Source organism: Phlebotomus papatasi, chromosome 1, assembly GCF_024763615.1.
Source record: "Phlebotomus papatasi isolate M1 chromosome 1, Ppap_2.1, whole genome shotgun sequence".
Taxonomy (NCBI): domain Eukaryota; kingdom Metazoa; phylum Arthropoda; class Insecta; order Diptera; family Psychodidae; genus Phlebotomus; species Phlebotomus papatasi.
The window spans coordinates 568,932-585,956 of NC_077222.1; the positions used below are offsets into that span (position 1 = coordinate 568,932).

The 17,025-nt window shown below is 35.2% G+C and overlaps 1 protein-coding gene across 2 annotated transcripts in view; it reads left to right on the forward strand.

Annotated features, from left to right (window-relative positions):
• The first annotated feature begins 508 nt into the window (after positions 1-508).
• LOC129799830 (homeotic protein antennapedia) overlaps positions 509-17,025 on the forward strand; it is a 226,957-nt gene continuing 210,440 nt past the window's right edge. For both annotated transcript variants that reach the window (XM_055844062.1, XM_055844070.1), the window contains exon 1: positions 509-1,114. The gene's annotated coding sequence lies outside the window, so the exon portion shown is untranslated. The remainder of the gene's footprint in view (positions 1,115-17,025) is intronic.

A 17,025-nucleotide genomic window follows, 5' to 3' on the forward strand; every position in this document is an offset into this window, starting at 1 on the left:
TGAAATTTTCAAAATCCAAACCACATATGTGGATAGTTCCATTATTGACGAGCTTTCTGAAGCTTTCGTCAGTATTTAATAATTCGTCACATTTCATGTAAATGCACCGTAATTTGTTGAGGATCATTAAAGTCAGCTGATCGTAGATATTTATCGTTTGCTTCTCAGCTGTAAAATGGGATAAATTGCAATATTCTTCCCCTCAAATTGGGGGTTGGTGGTTTGAGAAAGTGCGCGAAAAGGAAATAGGGGCAAAAACGCACACACTGACACATAGGTTCGCCCCAGAGAGTGAATAATTCAGCCAAAAAAGCTCATAAAGTGTTCTGTCTCTGTTAGATTTGCAATATATGTGGGTTAAATCGCAACATCCCCCTTTTGGGAGAGAGAGAGGCATCCATGGTGACTCTCTCACCCATATTCTTGCGAAAATGGACAACATCGTGGAGCTTTTGGCGTTGGCAATAACAATAAAGCATCGAATCCTGCCAACATTCGTATTTCTATACTCACCAAAGAACGTTCCCAGAGGCGCTAAATATTTTGTCGCAGATTTTTCACCAACCACATTTTTCTCGGACGTGTGGGAAAATTTGTCTGCTGACAAGCAGAAAAGGAAAACCGAGAAAAAAAATTCCAGCAGGATTTCATTTTTTTCCCCGAGGTGGAAAAGAGAAAATATTTTGAGCTAATAAAATATAATACGGTGAAGTGTTAACGGACTCTTGCGAAGGTTTACTGATATCCGAGGTGTTAGAAAACACAGCAGGAAAACCCGAGGAGTTTCCATAAATCACACTTTCCTTTCATATACCCAACTCTCATGATTCTTGCTTAAAAGTCTTTGGAGGTTAAATCCGCGCGCCTTACGTCGCTGTTAAAGAAAAGCCAATTAATTCTTACACGGCAACATTCGTCTGTCATTTGGATGGTAGATTAAATTGATTTGTCACCACCTCAAATTGATATAAATCGCTAAAGAAGAGTGTCTCAGTGGAGGGCTTCTACAAAAGAAAAATCGCATCCTAAGTGCTAACGCTGTGCATTCTATAGTTCGCGAGTGGAACAACACTAAACACCGACGGCAATTGCTGACTCACATTGCAGAGTTAAGGTAAGTTATTGCTGAGCATAATGTTTGTACTACAAAAAAAACAACATTCCTCCCCAAAAAGAACTTTAAATTGATGAAAAACACTTTTCTTCAGCCAAAACCCATCTGAGACGATTGAAAGTGGCGCAAAATCGCTGCAATGTGAAGTATTTAATTTATTCGCATTAATTGCTTCCGCTTTTCTAACACCTGCTACCGCCGGGAAGATTAATTAATTTCCTCTCGGTGTTTCCTTCATTTACGCCATAGAGTAGGACTGGGAATTAGAGAATGAATTTCATACAAATTTCTTAGTCTTACCGAAAAGAAATATTAATTAGCCCACAACGAATAAAAAATTTTTGAGACAATTGTAGAAAGTTCCTATTGATTCCCATTTGGAATCAATTTATCGGAATTCCGGCTGCAATTTGCATAGAGAAAATATATATAGGAAAATTGGAGAGAGGGAAATTATCTATAAATTGCAGGCCAAACTCTCCACGAAAAGTTTTCCCAGCTATTTGTACACACAGGATGGAATTTGCAAGTATGATATATATGAATTTTCACTTTCGTGGAGAGTCAATTTATGAGTTCAACTGGGACGGTCTGTTTGGCCCATGAAAGCCCAAACTAACCATTCCCAAGAAACATTAAATTATATAAGTGTTAAATCGCCGTTACCTTTAGTTCTTAAGAATCATTCTGCAGAAGTTTCAGTGACCCTATTAACTAAAATGGAATACTTCATTTTTTTTGCTGATTGTATTTATCAACCTTGTCTTTAACTTTTTGGGTAGGTGATCAAAAAGGAGATTTGTCTGAGAGTTCTCTAGCATCAGATCAATTTACTTTAGAAAGTTATTGACTTTTACTACACAACTTGTCTTATAAATTACTGACAAAATGTTTTAAATTTTCTACAAGAAATTTAACATATGAATAGCAGAAATTTTCTTTTAAACATTATTTATATTCTATATTTATTAGAAAGAAATATCAATCAAATTTTTCAGAATATTCTATAATCTGGCTTTAGTAAATCTCTTTAGGGAGAAGTGAGGCACCTTTGAATTGTGCCCGCTTTGAACTAGGGTCTTTTCTCCTATATTTTAATGGAACTGAGCCTTACCCTAATGTAATTTAGCTCTACAATTGTTTTATAAAGCAAAATTACAGGGTGAAAGGAACACCTATTGACACTTTCAGAAGTCGTGTTAGGACTTATTGACACCTTACTATGTACCATTTGGAATACGAAATTTGAATAACTATTCTTATCAGAAAATGCAAACTAAAGAAAAAACGTCAGTTATTTATTTAACCTTTATTCGAATTTTTAGACTTCCCTTTATAAGCTCGTTATAAGTTTTTGTAAGAACTTTCAGAAATTTATGTTAGAAACCAATTTGTTGCTTGGGATGGCTTTTTCCTAGCCTGTTCAACAGTCAGAAATTGAGCGTGTGAAGAGGTCACACTAGTAATCAACTCAAAAAAAAAACATAACAATAAATCCTCAACCACCCGGCGGCTCCACCTAATATGATCGATGGACCAAAAGCTTTACCATTGAGCATATGCAGCATCCCCCATCGATCACAAAAATTCTTCTCTCTTTCCGCATTGTTTTTGCATTCGGTAACAAAAATCCACTAAAAGTGACACTAAATCACAGTGGAAGAACGAGAAGAGGAAGATATGATGAATAAGTTGAGAAAAGAGAATGGTTGGTAATGAACTGCACTTACAGTTAATTTTCTTGCAATTTCCCAGCCCTCAAAGAGTTACAAATTGGCAAATAGCGACGGAAAAGGCTCGAAATATAACCATCTATTGTTAACCACCCACTGTGACGGGGAGGACAATTAAAAACCCTCCTCCGAAGTAATTTCTTATCGCGTGAAATACTCTAAACAAGGGTGTTTTCCAAGAGCAACAATTTAACGACTTTGATTGCAATTTTAAAGGGGTGCTTTACACCTATTTTGTGGGAAAACAAAAATTCTTATGCTTAGAAAAAAAGAAATTGGAAAATAAAATTAAAATATTTTTTTGCAAGAAGCATTTTCCTCTTTATAGGGTAGGGTAGGCTAATTCAGAACTTGCTCATAATGGGGATTATCACATTGTTCCTTTTTTATATATTGTCTTTCTGATAATCTATAAAACAAAATAGAAAAAAAAATAATTTTAAAAAAGTCCAATTTGAGCAGATTCTGTATTAGGCTATCATACGAAAGATTATAGAGATAGATTATTAGTAAAACGTTGGATAGTCAAGTAGTCTTGAATCCTCTTTATGCATTCGCAATGACCATCACTAATATATTTAAAGGGACAGATAATCCTAACCGGCTTATGTAGGTGAGATTCTTAACGTGAGCTAACTCGGAGTGCATGCAAATTCGATTTGGAGCTGAAGTTGGGAGACGCCATTCAGTTATCTTGAATCAAATTCGTGAAATTATACAAATTTTGTATTTAAACCAAAATATCAAGGATTTGGATGAACTGGCACAAAAGTAATATGTGGGTGAAATGTAGACCAGAATGTTCTCTATAATTTTTCCATAGAACATGATCTCATCGATTACTCAGAAGCCAAGATAAGCGAGGTTTTTTGTTTCTTAACTCGTTTTTTCATCCAGAGTTCCCCAAGTAGTCATTTGTTGAACTTCAACTATATCAAAGAATTGTTGTCTTTTGTGGGACTTTCCATTTAAAACCCTATTTTAAGTGCCTTGGTGGAGTAGAGGCAGTCAAATTGGCATCTGAGTGATTTCAAAGCGTTATTATGGGAAAAATCAATTTTTTCACACTTAAACGGCAAAATTTGAGTGATAGCGTAGTCTGAGCGGAAAATGATGTATGGACGAAATGTAGAGACAAATGTGCTCTACAATTATGTCGAAGTAATCATCAAAATCGGTTCAGCGACAGTCGAGATAATTGAGGTTATGTGATATTGAAATTGGTTTTTCGACTGTGGCGCCCCTGGTGTTGGTCCCACAAAGTTCAAATATTCTAGAAAGTTGTAGCATTTGGTGAGATCTTTTGTTTAAGCCCTCATTCATCAAAATCGGTCACATAGAACCGGAGATATGATTTTTTGAATTTCGTGAACTTTGACCCCTCATATCTCCGGTTCTATTGAAACCACAGCGCGCATACGCACCATTTTGGAAACGTCCTAGACTGGACTACAACATACTAAAATTTCATTAACTTGCACAAAGGAATTTTTGAGAAAAATGATTTTGAATTTCGATGAATTTTGACGCTATCACAGCGCCACCTGTGGTGCCACCTGTGGTCACAGTGCTCATCGAGACGAAACCAAAAAGGTCAAATTTATGTCGATATGTTAATTAGAACCGGAGATAGAGGCCGGTCAATATTCGAACTTTGACCCCTTATAGCTCGGGTCAGGGGTTATGGATCGACTTAAGGTTTTTTTGTTTGATAGGTATAATCAACGGCTACAACATACTAAAATTTCAGCCCGATGCACAATGGAATTTTTGAGTTATTTAACTTATAAGATTTAAAAATTTTCTTTTTAATAATAGCGCCCCTAGCGGTGGTTTTATGAACTTGCGATGTTAGAAGGGGAAGTGGCATTTCACGAGAGCTTTCCAAAAAGCCCTCACTTTTTAAATTCTGACAATTAGAACCGGAGTTATGGCCATTTTAAGAAATTTTTTTTGGACCCTTATAGCCAGGGTCAGGGGGGTCGGGGGACCTTAAGTTTGGTATTGATGGAAAGCTCTAAGGCCCAGCTATAACATACTAAAATTTGAGCCCGCTCGATGCCATAGGGGCGGAGCTATTGAGAAAACAAAAAAAGGGGGTCTTCAAAATGGCGGAAGAAGGGGTGGGGGGTGGGGAGTCAATGCACCAAGTTGCAATTTTCACCCGATATATAACCTTTGCCGAAAACCGCAAGTCGATATCTTTTTTAGTTTAGGAGCTATTAAGCTCCAAAGAGCGGCCGGCCGGCCAGCCGGCCGGCCGGGAACGTAAAATAGCCACATATATATTCGTGATCAGGAAGTGCTGAAACACATTTTGGCCAAATTTGAGGTCGATCGGACGACATGAAATTTTGTTAGGATTATAGTAGGTGAGATTGTTAAGAATCTCACCTAATATTTGATCCCATTATATATTTTAGTCCAAAAGCGTTCCCTCGTTGCGGTTTAACCTTGAAAAATTTGGAAGGTTTAGCCAATTATATTAGTTTCGTATCGAAGCCTCAGCCTTTTTAAATAATTCCTTATCAAACAAAATTTCTTATAAAATTTTAACTCAGAATTGAATATTAAATTCAATTCTTAACTAAAGGAAGTTGATAGAACTTAATTTTTTTATGTTAATGAATATTTAATAACGTCTGAATAGTGCTGATGAATACAATAATTTTACTTATAATAATTTTAGTCTAAAAGTTGCTTTAATGCATTTGTAATTATTAGGTTCGTTCAATTTTTTTTATTCAAAAATATAAGTAGGGGAAACTGGGGCACCACCAAACACGGGGTACCACCAAACACTAATTTTTATTTCTAAAGTACTTGGACTATCTCGATCATTCCTTCAGTGGGCAAGCATCCCTATAGTGCTTAAAATTCCTATAGGTCTTATCCTCTGAAGTCGAATATCCGATTAAAAAATCGCAGTGTTTGGTGGTACCCCGTATTTGGTAGTGCCCCAGTTTCCCCTAAAACTAGTAATAAAAAATTGAGTAAACACGCAAATCCATTAAAAAAAATCAGGGACCGAAGTTTATTTATGATTTTATGTGTAAATTTATCCTCTCACTTTATGTTTTTACTCATTTAATCAATTTTTAAAATATTTTATTTTTATAAATAATATCTCAGTATATTGACAATCAAACTGTGTAATTGGAACTTTGCTAGAAAAATCGTAATAAAAATACATCAAATTGCACTTTTGGCTAGTACGTTAAGTGTTTTACGGTCAATGTGATTCTGGCTTAAATATTATACAAAATTTTTAAATAAGTTGAAATAATAAAAAACAACATTTAACAGTCTCAGAATAACTCTAAGCAAAATTATCCAAAGATAACCAAAGATAAGATTGGGGGAGTGGGCCATCTTTTTAAATGGTTTTTTTTCTCCTACTTTCAAACTGAATCTGGACCTTATCATATATAGGTTTGCTCTGCAAACCAATTGTGAAGTTAAATTATATTATGACAAGGCTCAGTTCCACTTGAAAATAGGAGAAAACCTCTATTTTAAAGGTGCTCCAACTCAAAGATAGCCTACTTTCCCCACTAATTCTGACGTAATAAAATCTTATGAAAAAATTATGGAGCTAAAGTTCATTTAATTTTTTTAGGAACTATATGAAAAGAAGAAAAATGTGCCTCCAAATAGCTCATTTAAACCTTTAAGGACGATTAGAACACCGATGTCCAAAAAAGAAAATAATTTTTCCTGACTACCTAAAATTTTTTTTCTTATGTTTATACGTAATTGCAAAGTAGAAGGTTGAAGGAATCTAGGATATTTTTTGCAAGTCTCCAGCTATTTGCTATATGATAAATATTTAAGCTCAAAATACGAATTTTTAAATTCTTATATTGAAAATTGATTTTAATTATTTTTTATACTTCCAGTTTTTTTTAAGTAAAACCGTTTTGGAAAAGGAAACTGCAATACTCAAACATAATATTTTTCGTTAGAGTGAAAATTTATCAGTCATTGGTATCGTCAGAAAAATTACTTAATTTTTTGGGCTATTTTTGTCCCTATCGTTCATAGACACAAAAATACACCAAATCAGATTCTGTTTGCTTTACGAAGGTTAGATGTAAGATGTTTTACAATTTTTGTTTATTCGTTTCATTTTTATTGCTGATTTTCTGTCGGTGAAAACTGTCTCGTCGTTAAAGGGTTAAAGCAAAAAAAAATTAATAGGATAACCACATTTTATTATAAGAAACCACCGTAATTGCAAAATTCTATTGAATCGCACTGTTATAACCAAAAAGTAAAATACTGCTTTTTGTTTATCCATAAAAGCTCTGTAAGTTCTCACTGGGTTTCGGAGGTTGACTTTTTGAGTGTTTTCAACCCTAAAGCCCCAAACTTCTTGCTTACCTCAGGAGTTGGGGTCGTTTACGGGAAATTAAGTGCAAGGAAAGTTGTGTCAACTGTTGAACACTGATGCAATGGTATTACTTTTCTTCCACACCGACGATTGCTAAATAAGTGGTATGACTATTGTTTGGCGTTGCTGTAATTAAATCTTTCTCTCTTGGCTGTAATTTATAACTCTTGAGCACATATATGGCTTTTACCGTGAAAAGAAAAAGAAGTGGGTGAGTCTCACAAATTTCACCTCTTCATCATCCATATTCCAATTTTTCCATCCCACATTTATCATTCCACAGAGTAATAGTCAATTTTTTTGCTGTGTACTTTTGCACGCCTCGAACTTGCATCCTTGCCTCGAAGGGGAGCTCTCAAAATGAAGATGAATTGTTGGGCTTTTTTTGGCGGTATGCTTGAGCTTCAAAGATGCTGTCAATTTGTTACTCATTGAAATACACTTATCTTCACTGAATATTCCTTATTACATTTTAGCGGAGATTCTTTATTTTTGCCGCAGATTTGCCAGCGAATTACTGAACATCACGCGACACCAAAAATCTCAGTTCTTGAAGATTGGTGGTAATACAAAAAAAAAAGAAAACAAAATGTGCCAGAGGGAAAATCAGAGACCAAAGAGATTCTCAAGAGAGAGTTTGTTTAAAAAAATGTGGAATTGGCGTTTTAATTAAAATTTCTACTTAAATGATGATGATGATGGAAATGCCGCGTATGAAGAATTTTTCTTCACGCATTTTAGACCGTTGTGAAAAATTCCAGGTGAATTTTTCAACGTGTGAGGCCCTCTTTTCCAACATTTTGCTGTCTTTAGCTGTAGAATTAAAATGCACGATAAAATTGCGTGCAACTCCAATCTCCATCAGAAGAAGAAATAAAAAAAACGCATCCAATATCTAATCTGAGCACTGCAACTGAAGCTCTTTTTAATAATTGATAGTATCAAAGATGTTTTGTATAACGATGTTTGAATCGCTTGTTAAAGACTCGTTAATTATGCAAATTTTAACTGATTTTTTACTCTTCTACAATCTCTCTCCCCATTTTCTGTATTACACGTCAATCACCTGAGCTCGTGGTACTTCAGTTTTTTTTTTTAATTCCATTCAATTCAGTTTTGCTTCTGCGGAAACACTTTTAGCAACAAAACACCTCAAAATTGCCTCACTGATTGACATATGGAATAAATTTTCCATGGAAAATCTAACACCAGTATCAGTTTTAAAACATAGAGAGGTGCCGTTTTTTTGTGGGGGAAAATGGCATCGTTATGATTATCGTCGTCTGTGGAGTAAATTCGTGCATTATTTCCATGGTTATTGCCCACCTGTTTCGCACTCCTGTCGCACAAAACATGCAGAAAATCTGCGCTCGCCCCCCGATTGAGTGCGCCACAGCGACAAAGCACGAGAGACCTAGCACAACACACGTAAAGCTCAGCATGTTACATGGAAAAGCTCACCCATGTCCCTTTGCATATTTCATTGCAATCTATTTGAGTTTTTCCCGGAGTACAAGCACCGTCACTCGAGGGAATTCTTCGACAGGTGGAACCAAAAGTTCATCACAAGTTTAATTATGAGTTTCCTGAATGATTATAAATTGAGTGCAATGGATGTAAGAAAATTGGACACGCGCAAGAGCAATGTAGCGCTCAGATGCTGCTGCATGAAGTGCGATAGTACTAACAGGTCAATTGAAAAGTTCTGAGAGCGAACATTAAAAACACAATTCGAGAACTAATTTCATTGTACCAAGTATAGGGTAAAGTGGGGTAAATTAGAACTCTTGCCAATTTGGAACGTTTGAGATTATCCCACCGTTTCAGACGAGTAAGAAAAAATACAGATTTTCTTCTTAGTTGTTTTCTGCACATCTAAAATCCTAAGTATGTATGAAAATACCAACAATCCAAATTACAACGTAATTTAGATTCACAATTGATTTGTAAATTTAATTATATCACGGTAAGGCTCACATCCATTTAAAAATAGGGCAAAAATTATAAATACGGAGAAACCGATGTTGAGTTTAACTTAAATGGATAATCCTGTAGTTGTCGGATGAGAGAAAATTCATGATTCATTCGAAGAAATGCTTTTCTTCCCAGAGCTTTCGGTGCTCTACGCACCTTCAGTGGTCGAAAACGACTAGGTTCTTCTGGGACTGCGTCTTAGTTGGAGATAGGAATGATTTCTTTTTTAGGCACATGGGATACTGGGTTACACATTCTTGAGACTTCACAACAAGGCTTCAAAAGGAAGCCAAAATCAATCGCCTAAGAAAGAGAAGTGTTAATTGCAAAAAAAATTTAATTTATTTAAAAAGAGTTAAAAATTATCATTGTGAAGTCTCAAAAGTGTGTAACCCAGTATCCTATGTACCAAATAAGACAGCATTTCTATCTTCAACGAAGTCCCATAAGAACCTAGACATTTTCGACCACTGAAGAAGGTGCGTAGAGCGCCGAAAGCTCTGGGAAGAAAATAATTTTTATTCTCGGCTAAATCATCTCTCACTCGACGTCTACCGTAATATTCATTTAGGTTAGAATCACATTGACAGTAATATGCTCACCGTATTTCGTTAATTTACGCATTTTCATTGCAATTCTTACGCAAATTCTCTATTACCTTATTACCTTAACTCATACTCGGTGGCACTAGGTGAAAATAATATAAGAAAATTCCATAAATGGTTGGAAAAAACTCTGTACGAATAATTTGTCTTATAGTTTTTTTTTGCATTTTCGTTTTATGTCTTAAATTTTCTTATATTATTTTTACCTAGTGTCACCGAGTATGAGATAAGGTAATACGGTAATTGAGAATTTGCATAAGAATTACAATGAAAATGAGTAAATTTACGAAATACGGTGAGGCTGTTACGGTGACGGTGAGCATTTTACTGTCAATGTAATTCTGTCCTTAAACAAAAAAAATATATCTCAAATGTGCCCGAATTTACCTACATAAAAAGATGCTTAAAAATGGTCTAAATGACCCTAGACATTTGCCCTGTGGGAGAATTCTGTAACACTCCGGCAGTGCCATATGACAATTTGCGTTCGAATCTCAGGAGAGCTTTTTCGAAAAAGTGATTTTGTAGCCGTGACATTATCATTTAAGCTCACGTGGTATTGTAAGAAGTCACATACTTGATATTTCTGGTAATTCAAATTACAATGAATTTTATTAAACAAATCAATCAAGACGAACTATTTGCACAACATCATTAAGTATATAGAGGGGATCTCAGTGGTGTGATAGGCGAGACCGTTGGCTCTTGGGCGGATAGATCCCCGTCTTGACTTTAATTTGAAGGTAGAGGTATCCCTAGTACTTTTACAATCTTCTAATAAATTTCTATTACATTTAAAACTTTTTAAATGCACCTAATTACACATCAATTCCAATTGACTAATAAACAAAGATTTGCCATATGAAAATTAAACTTACCATAGATTCGTATTAAGAGTGTTACTAAATAATCGACTAGAATTTACAATTCTGTCGATTAATGGTGCATCTCTTAGAACTTTTCAACTGACCTACAACTTTAGATTGCTCATCACATGTCTTACAGTAGCTAGACTTTGTAACAACTCGTGTTCAGGAATTTTTCGGTATCTCAAAATAGAGCTTAAAAGCTGTAAAAGAGTCAACACAGTACATTTTCTCATGGTGTGTGGAATGTTATTAGAATTTTCACTCATGAGGGAAAAGCCCACAAATTTCCCCGTGTCAAACACATCAAAAAAAAAGAAACAACTTCAACTATTAATAGATCATTCTGTCCAAGTACCTTTTCCGTAATACTTTTCCAAGGCATGGCAAATGGATTTTCTCGAGACAGTGTGCACCCTCTAGTGAAGGGCTGATGTCATAAATAGCGACCTTGAGTCGTTAAAGAACCGATAAATTTATCATTTATTATTGGTTTTGCCTATAAAGTCTCGGCACGTGACTTTGAGTCTGAAAACAAACACTCCTACCGTGTTATTGGTGCTGGGGAAACCGAGAACTATATGGGTGTTTTGGTATTTGATGCAGTGGAAACCCACAAGTGGAGATTTTTCGAATTTACGATTTGTTTTGATGTCTTTACGATTATGGGCCGTTTACACTACATAAAATAACATAAAATTTGCCATAAAATAAACTCGGTCTCTCCTTTCACTCTCACTTTATTCTCTTTCGTGGCTTCTCTCTATATATGCTTTTTTATTTGGTTGATTTTCAGGGGTTCGGAATGAAGAGAGGAAAACCAGAGAATGTGTCTCTTTCGATACATTATTTTTCTTCGTGTGGATTCTATTCTACGGGGATTCTTTTATTGCCATCCAAAATCCCAATGAATTCTTGTGCTGAGAGATTTTTCAGCTTCCTCACTTGAATCTTTGGGAAGCAATAAATGACGAAATTGGTGGTTAAACAGCGATCATCGTGTATTATTGTTTGTTTATGTTTATTCCAAATAGCTTTATATGATTTTCCCGCGAGTTCCAGTGGCCAATTTATCGATCTCTTTTTTTTATATCGTTGAGAGTTTAAATTGGAAAATGTGCACATTTATTTATTCGACTGACAATAAATTCCCCATTGAGATGAATTTTTCCCACCAAAAATCCACTCTGAATTTTCTGGCATGACCCTCCTTCCAAAAAAAACACTATTTCATCACGAGCAGAAAAAGCTCAATTTTTTCACTGGCCAGTTCATTGCTGGGAAATAGATGAGGAAGCTATTTTTTTTTAAAGCTGGGAACAAACAGACCCTCCACCATCCACAAAAGCACCATAAAATTGTCCAAAGCCGAAAAGTGATCAAACAACTTTGTGCATGGAGAATTGTCGCAAGTTGAGCTTCCAAAGCTATGGTGAGATATGATTTATGCCATGAAACAATATTGAGGAGAGAATCGCCAAAATATTGGAACGTGCCCATATTTTTTTAGCTGAACTCCCGTAGAAAAAAATCTCGTTAGACCAGAGAGATTTATTGTCGAAATGATCCATCTATACTTGATAATGGATAAATTGTTAGTTTTTTTTATAGATTGACTTCCTTGCTCAATTTTCAATCAAAGTTTCCTGGCAGAATCTGATACAGAGGAGCGATGCGGAAAATCTGAGAGCTTTCATGTTGAGCTTTTGTCTAAAAATCAATTTTTTGCGGTGGATTATTTTGTCAATTTGCTTCACGATGCAATAATTCAGCTGAGACTCAATTATCGTGACACTCATTGAAATATTTATCATTTCTCCACGCGGCTTAGATGATGCCAACTTGCAACCATCGATAAATCACCTTTTAAACTAATTGAATCAACTCCAAGGAGTGAAAATCACTGTGCCAATTTTTCATCTAACATTTTGCATGCTATTTTTAAGTACAATTCCTTCATGAAATATTGGACACATAGCCCAAAACTATCTCAAGATGTTCTTTGACAATAATTCATCAATTAAATTGACAAAAACTTAAGTATTTCACTGGTGTTAATAAATTATAAGACTTGAAAAGAGTTTTCTATAGTATTAAGTTGAATATTTACAGATTTCCTATTATGAATTACTTTTGTTGAAGATTTCAAACTAAAGGTTTAAAAAATTGATATTTTAAATTTAAAGATCTCTCTTAGAGAATATGGATCAGCCTATAGAGATTAATCGATTTCAGACTTTAAGATTTATCTCAGAATTGAGAAGCCTATATGAAAAAAACGAATGAAATAAAATAAATGATTTAATTACTTAAACTTTTAAAATTTACTTGACATAAATTATATCTGGCTTTAGATTTCTCTATTATAACCAATTATATCTAACCGGGATCCAATTCGAAGGACCAACATTTTCAATTCCCGATTGGGCTATATCTCAGTCAACTTATTTAGATTCAGTGCATGTTATTAGCTTCAACCAACGCGAAGCTGTATCAACAAAACTGAGCAACGAATATTGATTAATTGGTGACGCAAAACATCATCCTCCTCGTATTATTCAAAGTCAAAGAGAGTGGCTCAATTGTTGAGAAAGACACGAGAGCTGCAATAAAATATTTTTGCACAAATATGATTTATGATTTTATTGGGCGAAGACTCCTCAAAACATGCTGCTACAAAGTTGGTTTTATGACATGTCTGACGATGGTGTTTGGATAAATATTTACTGACATGTCTCAGAGCATAACGAGACTCTTGCATTGTTCCCATCCAGCTATTTTATGCTGGCGTTGAAAAGTCATATGAGTACTTGTAAAAAAATTCTCTAAATTCCGGGAAAATTGGGTGAGTTTTTTTTTTGTACCATTAAACAACAAGAAAAAAAACTCATGCAAAATTGAAGTTGAGTCTCTGCGCATAAAAATATGAATATTTGTGTGTCAATTGCCAGAAGGAGACTTCTTTAAATTTATGGTGGCAAAACAGTGTCTTGGCATGAATTATGTACTTCAAAATTGAACTTTACAAAAATATGTACGAAAGGAGTCTTCAAGATGAGCCCATCCTTCAACGACCTCAAAACTACTGAACTTTCATAAAAATGTTGCCGCAATTTTTATTGCGAATTGTATCTTGGCGTTCAATTTTGTTTATTTATTTTTTTGGTGCCTTAAAGATCCAACTAGAAAAAAGTGAGCATAACTTTTATTGAAGTTTTGTGCAACATTTTCACGTTGGCACCTTTTTTTTTGGCCAGAAAATAGACACTGCAAACATTTTCACGTGATATTTTGCAACAAGAGACACTTTCGTGTTACCAAAGAGGTGACAGAGATGTCGGAGAAAAAAATGTCCACTTGCGCATTGTGCCTCCTATTGAGCAAGAACAACACCAACGATGAACAATTCCAATGATCATCCACCGAAGAATCACATTAGAATTCCACAGTGTCTCAAGTCGTCTTTCGTTTCACACAATTCTTGAGACACTTCTTGGACTCTTTTTCGGGAGCCTTTAATACATGAAACCAGTTTTTTGGGAATGGACAAGGTTTAGAAGATCACACAAGATTGAAGTACACCACAATTGTAACTTGCAATACTTTAATGTAGGCATGAGCTCATTGAAACTCGTATCAAATCGGAAAATGCGAATATATTTTTATTGGCAATCCTAAATTGTTTGATTACGAAATATTCTCACTTGATATTAGACTAAAAATTGAATCCATTATGGTGATATCCCAATGTCATTGTAGAGCGTACGGCTGATTCGACGCATGTCAACCCTGTCGACGGCTGTATACCACCAATCAAAATCCTTCATTCCTTTCACACGCCCAACCCCGACCATCCCAAGGCGGGTACTGAAGGTTGTTATATGGTGCTCTTGTTGCAATTAACATCAGTACAGTAGACTCTCTCTCAATCGGGAATATGGGGCAAAATGTCATCCGGTTTAGCGATAGAATTGAGCGTCAAAGCCTTTGTAAATTCCACAAAAAGCGCTCAATTATAAAGAATCACGATAAAATAGGAAGAACTACAGCGAATTTGAGCTGTACTGTACTACAGTGAGTGAGCATCAGTCGCCGTGGACAGTTCACTCTCAGGAAGTTGAAATAAAGGTGGTAACCTCAGTTCCCCATTTTTCCTGTAATTTTATTTTAGGTGAGCCCCATCTGAGCTTACAACATGTCTTTTCAGCATTTTACTATTCTCAAGTGATCCTGCATTATTGATCTTTTTGTGTTGATTCCTGTCTCAACTGTTTTCTCTTGTATTCCAAAACTATCAAACAGTCGTGACAAGAACCAATTCAAAAAAGAGTCGATTATGTCGAAACACTTGAGAACAGTAAAGTGCAAAAAAACATGTTCATTTTTTATTGGAATAGCACCATTGCTTACTAAAATGTCTCATTAAATTATTCAATGTACACCACATTGCTTAATATTTCTCCTTTGATTCTCTCAGTGTAACCAATACACATTTGTGTAACTTCAAACATGACTAAGAATATTTCATTAGAATTTTAGTTTAAAAAAATCCCTTGACCTGTTCACCTCAGCACAACGTGTTTGTTGTTTTTCTCCAGGAAAAGTTATGCTAAATTTTGGTGGTATCACAGGGAAATGTCACAGAATTCTCCCACATTCTAACATGGTGTGGTGCCAAAAAAAGTTAAACATAGAAAACTATTTGATGGTATATAAACTACATGAGAAATTCCTGTAAAATCACCGGAAAAACTGACAGTTTGATTTAGCACTTGGTGGATTTTTGGTCTATCGTCATCTTTGGTCTCTTTGGTCACAATATAAGAAAGATTGAGTTTTGGACATTGATTAAAAATTCATGGTATAACTGTTAAAGTTCAGCATTTATTCAAAAGAGATCGCATGGGAGATCCAACTGAGAATACGAAATTTCTGTCCAATCTCTCGTGGTGTTTGGTTGATTAAAATTAATCATTGCATCATGGCTCTTGCCCCTCAGACTCAACTGGGCAATCCAGAGAGCTCTGGTACAAGAAGTGGAAGACGCCTCAAGTGGCCTCTGGAGCTGGTGCTCTTTTGATGGGGAGTCACATCCCAAAGTAAAAAAGGTTATTGCGATAAGAGAATAAGAGGGGAGATCATTAATCATTTGAAAATTACTTATTTACCGGTTAATTTATCGCTCTATACAAATTGCATAAATCATTCCTAAACAAGATAAAGTGGTTTTATAAAATACTGTTTCACTTTCGGTTCCAAACGTCTCAAGTGTCTCTCTGAAGCATCTTTTTCGGCTTCAAAACCAGAATCTCAGTCCATTCATTCCTCAAAATAATGTTTAAGTCTCATGCCAAAGGAACAACCAATCTTTCTCCCTTCCTTTGTCCATCAGCAAGAGGAAAAGAAAAAGAAGTCATTCGCGGACAACAAATGTACTGGGCGAGATAGGACAAATATGAGAAGAGGAAATCAGAGAAACATGTAGCGATATTTTTATATGTCTTCTCCAACTTCAGCTTTTACATCTCTCATTCACCAACCCCATAGCGTTTTTCCAGAGAAAATCCTATGGAATTCCTGTGGACTTCGTAGGATATTTTCTAGAATATATCCATGGAAAGCTTGAGTTACTTCTTGGACTTACTAATTGCAGTGTAATTTTTTTCAGTTTTTATAAGTGTTGTTCATACTTATAGTCTCTTCGCAGAAATTATATTTTTTTGTGAAATAATTTATAAAGACCAGAAAATTAAGAATATTTGCTGATATATAGCATATCAAATAGTCTTAATTTTATGGTCCTTTGAAATTATTTTGTGACCACAATTGAAGATATCTGATTTGAGGAGACTATAACTTTAAGTATGAACAAGCCATAAGTAATGTTGGAATCCTAATTGTCAACCTAAAAACGATGAATCCTCTTCATTGTATAAATTTATACATATTTGGAACTCATATTTGGTCCATTGAAGTAAGTAGAAAAAATTCAGTCACTTTCACTGGTAAACTTTTTCTCCGCGGGAGGGCGCCGCTTTCTCCCGCAAGTGTCGCAACAACTGTTCTCAATTTAGAGTTCTCAGACGAAAGGTACATCGAATTTATGAACAAATAGCGATAATTTTTCTAATTTTCCATATTAATATAGTTACACGGAAACATTGCGGAATTTTCCATCGAAATCTCCTTACTTCTCGGCCTGCATGGAAAGTTGCGCTATAGGGAAGTAAGCAATTGTTGCAACACCAAAAAAAAGAGAAGCGAATTTTATCGTGAATGCGACAGGAAACAAATTAGCAATATTCTCATAAAGTTCAACGTGAGATTTACTGCGAGAAAA